At 40.7% G+C, this 6,861-nt stretch overlaps 1 protein-coding gene across 11 annotated transcripts in view; it reads left to right on the top strand.

Annotated features, from left to right (window-relative positions):
• Nucleotides 1-6,861, top strand: part of VEZT (vezatin, adherens junctions transmembrane protein) — a 117,249-nt gene that overhangs the window by 94,811 nt on the left and 15,577 nt on the right. The gene's annotated exons all lie outside the window — the stretch shown is intronic.

Below are 6,861 nucleotides of genomic sequence, written 5' to 3'. Positions count from 1 at the left end.
CAGTAGGGTGATTGGCTGCCCCTACATCCAAGGCTGGCTGGCAAGGTTTGATGAGGAAAGGTATAAAGTATGTCAACACTAAGGAGGAGGTTTCATTTCCCTCTTATCTATGATTATCCAGCCCCCTTTAACATTGTGAGCTTTCCTAAAGTTCAGCATATAAAATCTATGTCCCTTACTAGTAAATCTGATTACTAGTTCTTAAACTAGTTTTGATAACTACATGCCCCCTTGACTTGCCATATAGTCAGAAGCAACTTTATAGGATAAGCCGTCCCAGTCAAGGAGAACCTGCATTTCAATTCCTCAGAGTCAAACCAGACATGCCCAAACCCGCTACCTTCTAGATATTTTTATTAATTTTCACTGAAACAGATTCACATACTTAGACTTAACTTTAAAGTGTTCAAAGCTATGTTTTGAGAGCATACTAGACTTGGAAAGAAAATGGAATGAAAAATTAAGTTATTTATGATTGTCTTATTGTTACAGTAAAACCTGTGAATGCTGGAACCTGTGTAAGGTGGAAACCTGTCAGAGAAGGAAAACTAAAATATTTTCCACTAGTAGAGAGTGATAGAAAAGTGGTAAGACTGCAACGCACCCTGTCAAAGGCAGAAAACTTGCATATCCTGGAAAAACAAGGCAGTCCTGTCAAGTTCCAGGTCTCACAGGTTTCACTGTAGTTGCTTTTTTCAGACTAATTCTTAAACTCTGCAGTATTTATTTTTCTTCAAGGAGAAACAGGAGCCCATGAAAATAGATCTAAGCAGTGATGCCTCTGTTGCCCGTATTTTATGGCTTTTCCTTGATAGGGTGTTAAGAGCGAAACTGCTGTTTAGCTTTTAAGTTTATTATGCTTGTACTACTTTTCCCTGCCTGGTGACACAGGTTGTGATGGAGCCAGTCCTAAGCCTCATTTCTTTTGAGTCTCCTAGCCACTTGTCTATGTTACCAGGCAGAGAAAGTGGTGAATAGATAATTTACTAGAAGCGTAAAGAGCAATTTCACTCTAATGGAAGGATGGGCCAGCCTTCTCAACTAGAAGCATTATGGAAGGGAAGCAAATTTTCAAAATCACTGAACCCCCAACAGCAATGCTTTTCCATTCATGTCACACTGTGGAATTTGGATATGCACCTATTAAGATTTTTTCAAAACTAGAGCTCATGGCTACTCATATGATTTTCAGTAGTATTTTCAAAGTGGTTGGACGTATCGGGTGGCTATGAGTCGGAATCTACAGCAATGGGTTTGTTTGTTTTGGACATGTAATTCAGGTTAGGCCATTCGGACTTTGTCTCCTGGGCTGCATCTGAAGAACAAACATACAGAAATGGACAGCAGGAGAAAGCTGAGTCATCTGGTGGCCGTGCTCTGGAAAGAAGGCCCATAGTGTCTGCGGCTGAGAGCCTTGGAGCTGCCCTGGCTCCTATCCCTCTCAGGGTTTTATTAATGAGCTGATGAAGTCTGTCTTTGACTCTGTGAAGTGCCCTAAATCCTTTCCAAATCACCCCTCATTAAGTTAGGCAGAACTGGTTTCAGCCAAGGATCCTTAACTGATTCATTAAGAAACAATGGAATGCAGAACAAAATTAGAAGGAAAAAAATCTATTTCTTTCATTGTCAGTACCTCTTTAGTATTATTCAGCATATTTATGGTTAGAAAGTAGATTTAGAAATTCAGAAAGGAAGGAAGCCTTTGAGCATTGGTACAGAATAATTTATGCAGGAACATTTGCTGGCTGAACAAAACGGATTCTAGCTTGCGTGCTATTTGTATAGCTCTGTGTACAAGCTGATTCACATCCTCTACAGCAAAAATATATACATATTTTTTAATGACTTAACACTGCTCTTCTGACAATATTCTATGCTTACTGGTTTTTTTTGAGAAGGGCACTGGGAAAAAGGTCCTTTTTTTTTTTTTCCAACTTAAAAAAAAAAGTGATATAATTCACGTATTATAGAACATTCTCATCCCCCCTGAAGGAAACCCCAAACTCATTAGCAATCACTCCCCATTTCCCCTTCCCTCAGCCCCTGGAAATCACTAATATACTTTCTGTCCCTATAGATTTGCCTGTTCTGGACATTTCATATAAACAGAGTCATACATTCTGCAGCGTTTTGCATCTGACTTCTTCCACTTAGCATCATGTTTTCAGTATTCATCCAAAAGGTCTTTTAAAAATATAGCTCCTAATCAGGCCCTCATCAAATAAAAAATACATCTCCATGAACATACTTGATTCATATGTTGGGATGACCTGTGATTCTTTTTCCTTTAAGATTTATAACGGTTTATGATTTTACACTCTAATGACTTAATGAATCTATATCCACAAGAAAGTCATTTTTACAGGAAACAGATTCCCTTAATTAAAACAAAACCCAGAACCTTTTAAACAGCACCCTAGGTCCCCTTTTTCTGCTGCCCCTCCTTCTCTCTAGTCCTCTTTTTCCTTATCTGTATTTTTCCTAGGACATTGATCACTTTACAACATAATTGTTATGGATTTAATTGTGTCCCCCAAAAAGGTATGTTTAAGTCCTAACTCCTGTACCAGTAAAGATGACCCTGTTCGGATATAGGGTTTTTCTTTTGTTATCTTAATATGTCATGCCAGAATAGGGTGGGTCCTAAACCTAATCCCTTCTGAATGGTGTCTTATAAAAAGGGGAAAAAACAAGAAACGCACACACACGAGGGAAGATAGATGCCATGTGACACCATGTGAAGACACATCTAGCTGCAGCTAAGGAATGTCAAGAAACACCTAGGCTGAAAGAGACGAAAATCTTCTCCTAGAACAGACAAACAGAGCATGGGCCTGCCAACGCCCTGAATTTGGACTTGTAGCCTCTGGAACTGTGAGGAAATAAATTTCTGTTCTTTAAAGTCATCCACTTGTGATTTTGTTGTTGTTATGGGAGGACTAGGTAACTTAAGGCAATAATATATTTATTTGTTATTTTCTCTTGCCCTCCTAGAATGTAAGCTCCAGAAGAGCAGAGGATTTTTGTCTTCCTTGTTAATGACTGTATCCCCAGAATCAAGAATAGTGTTTGGCACATAGCAAGCACTCAATAAATATATTGGGGAAGGAAGGAATGAAGGCATTTTGGTGTGGGATGAGACTCTTTAGGTGGAGAGTGGGCAGGTGACCAAGCAGTGCTGGCTCTGTTCCCTAGAGTTTTCCTAGGACTGCAAGCATCGTCACTAACATTACCTTGATGACACTGGGGCACTAAGTCCGCTTTCAACATTATAAGCCCCTCTCCAATCCACTGCCTCAGTCCTCTCTCACCTGGATTGTCTCAACAGCCTTCTAAAAGGTCTTTCAGCCCAGTTATTTCTCTCTCCAATTCATTATCTATATTGCACCAATAGGGATCTTTCTAAACCACAGATATGTAATGCCACTCCTTGTTTAAAACACTTCAGTGTTCCTCATTGCTTCTCTTCCTCCTCCTCCACCTGCTCTACCTCCTCTTCCTCTGCATCCTCCCTCAGCTTCTTCTCTTCATGGCTTATAAGGCCGTGTATGATTTGACCTAGTCTCATCTTTTACCATTCTCCTCATGCCTTCTCTACTTTGCACTTTATAATCGAGATGAATTTAATTTTTGGAACTGTTAACTCTGAAGTACCAAAAACACTTCCAAGTGGAGAAATCCAGTAGGCACTTGGGTATATGGGCCCAGAGCTCAGGTGAGAGTCTGGACTAGTGATGGAGATTTGGGTGTCACTTGCATACAGAGATGGCTATTGACTTTATGGGAAATAGTGAGTGTATGGAGAGTTCTTAAGGGGCTAATGGCAGAACACTGAGGAGCACCAGCATTCCAGGAGGAGGCCTCAGCCAGGATGCTCTCTGAAATTTCTTGACCCCTTCATCGTCCAGATCAAAATAACTAGTTTTCCTATTTGCAGTTCATCTTCCCCTTTCTGGTTCTTAGTGAGGAGAGAGAAAATTCTAAGCCTTATGTTCTTTAATTCAACACTGGCTATAAATTATTATTGAAGCATGCCCAGTAGTGTAACAACTAATCTGGGTATCTGACAAGACACATACAAAGCCAGTATATCTTACATAGACTAAAAAATATATATTATGAATATTTACATATAATCTCATAAAACTTATTCTGTAGCTTGTCATTATAAAGTTGAACTTCTCAGGCTGTTTGCTAAGAAAGTCTAGTGATATAGAAAGGTTTACTGTAATGGTTCCATGGACTGCTGACTTGTATCCTTGAGATCACAAATATTTGTAATCAGAAATGGCATTTGTTAAAATGTCTGTTTGTTTAGTTATAAACTATGTTTGCATTGTTGTTGTTGTTAGGTGCTGTCAAGTCAGTTCTGACTCTTAGCAACCCTATGTACGACAGCGTGAAAAAATGTCTGGTCCTGTGCCATCCTCAGAATCATTATGCTCGAGCCCATTGTTGCAGCAACTGTGTCAGTCCATCTCATTGAGGATATTCCTCTTTTTTGCTGACCCTTTACTTTACCATGTATGATGTCCTTCTCCAGGGATTGGTCCCTCCTAATAATATATCCAAAGTATGTGAGACGAAGTCTCACCATCCTTGTTCCTAAGGAGCATTCTGGCTATACTTCCCCCAAATCAGATTTGTTCTTTCTTCTGGCAGTCCATGGTATATTCAGTATTCTTCACCAACACCATAATTCAAAGGCATCAATTATTCCTTGGTTTTCCAAAGACATCTTTACTTTTTAAAGGGACATCTTTACTTTTTAACATTTTAAAGAGGTCTTTTATAGCAGAGTTGCCCAATGCAATATGTCGTCTGATTTCTTGACTGCTGCTTCCATGGGTGTTGATTGTGCACCCAAGTAAAATGAAATCCTTGACAATGTCAATATTTCCTCCGTTTATCATGATGTTGTTTATTGGTCCACTTGTGAGGATTTTTGTTGTCTTTATGTGAAGGTGTAATCCATACTGAAGGCTGTCGTCTTTGATCTTCATCAGTAAGCTCTTCAAGTACTCTTGGAGCAAGCAAGGTTGTGTCATCTGCATAACACAAGTTGTTAATGAGTCTTCCTCCAGTCCTGATGCCCTGTTCTTCTTCATATAGTCCAGCTTCTCAGATTATTTGCTCAGCACACAGATTGAATAAATATGGTGAAAGGATACAACTCTGACGCATACCTTTCATATAAGAGGTTGAGTTTTTTACCTCCAAGCTTGAGGTAATTAACTTCACCAACTTTATTCTATACTTTCTACAGATTCTAAGTGAGGGCTTGAATTCACTTGTCAGTCAGGGAGCACCTAGACCTTTTGTCTGGACTTCTTCCCACAGGCTGTATTTTAATAAGCCTGGTGATTCTGACATTCATTTCTGAAAAGCATAGCAAAATCCAGTTTTTCTCCATCACTTGCCTCAAAGAAGCATGTTTTCCACAAGTGTTTGAGAATCAGGTAGAACCGCATTAGAGACCCCCTGATATGAATAAAGGTCTCTGGATGGCGCAGTTTGTGCTTGACTACTAACCTAAAGGTTGGCAATTCAAACCCACCTGTGGCACCACAGAAAGGCCTTGCGATCTGCTTCCATAAAGATTACAGCCAAGAAAACCCTATGGAGCAGTTCTACTCTGTAACACATGAGGTCGCCTTAAGCCAGAATCAACTTGACAGCAACAGGTTTGGTTTTTAATATGGATACGACTTTGTCCTCAGAACATGCATTTTTCTGTTTGACTATTATAGTTGGAATGTTATCTAGAGATCATCTGATCCAGCCTCTGTTAACTTGCAGATAAAGGAATTGAGGACCAGAAAGGTTAATTATCTGTGGTCACCCAACAAGTTAGAGGCAGAGCCAGAACCAGAATCAAGGTTTGCTGCTTTTTCTGCCTCTCATTTTTTTTTTTAATAATTTTTATTGTGCTTCAAGTGAAAGTTTACAAATCAAGTCAGTCTCTCACACAAAAACCCATACACGACTTGCTACATACTCCCAATTACCTTCCCCCCCATAAGCCAGCCCGCTCCCTCCTTGCACTCTCTCTTTTCGTGACTGTTTTGCCAGCTTCTAACTCCCTCTACCCTTGCACCTCCCCTCCAGGCAGGAGATGCCAACATTGTCTCAAGTGTCCACCCGAACCAAGTAGCTCACGCCTCACGAGCATCTCTCTTCAACCCATTGTCCAGTCCAATCCATGTCTGATGAGCTGGCTTCGGGGATGGTTCCTGTAGTGGGCCAACAGAAGGTCTGGAGGCCATGATCAGCAGGGTCCTTCCAGTCTCAGTCAGACCATTAAGTCTGGTCTTTTTATGAGAATTTGGGGTCTGCATCCCACTGCTCTCCTGCTCCATCAGGGGTTCTCTGTTGTGTTCCCTGTCAGGGCAGTCATCGGTTTTGGCTGGGCACCATCTAGTTCTTCTGGTCTCAGGATGATGTAGTCTCTGGTTCATGTAGCCCTTTCTGTCTCTTGGGCTCGTTATTATCTTGTGTTCTTGGTGTTCTTCATTCTCCTTTGATCCAGGTGGGTTGAGACTCATTTGATGCATCTTAGATGGCCACTTGCTAGCATTTAAGACCCAAGACGCCACTCTTCAAAGTGGGATGCAGAATGTTTTCTTAATAGATTTTACTATGCCAATTGACTTATATGTCCTTTGAAACCACGGTCCCCAACCCCCTGCCCCTGCTTTGCTGACCTTCAAAGCATTCAGTTTATTCAGGAAACTTCTTTGCTTTGGTTTAGTCCTGTTGTGCTGACCTCCACTGTGTTGACTGTTGTCCTTTCCTTCACCCAAAGTAGTTCCTGTCTACTATCTATTTAGTAAATACACCTCTCCTACCCCCCCTCCACCA

This window comes from Loxodonta africana, chromosome 4, assembly GCF_030014295.1.
Source record: "Loxodonta africana isolate mLoxAfr1 chromosome 4, mLoxAfr1.hap2, whole genome shotgun sequence".
Lineage (NCBI taxonomy): Eukaryota > Metazoa > Chordata > Mammalia > Proboscidea > Elephantidae > Loxodonta > Loxodonta africana.
Note: the sequence above shows the minus strand (reverse complement) of the source record. Positions and strands in the feature narration are given on the sequence as shown.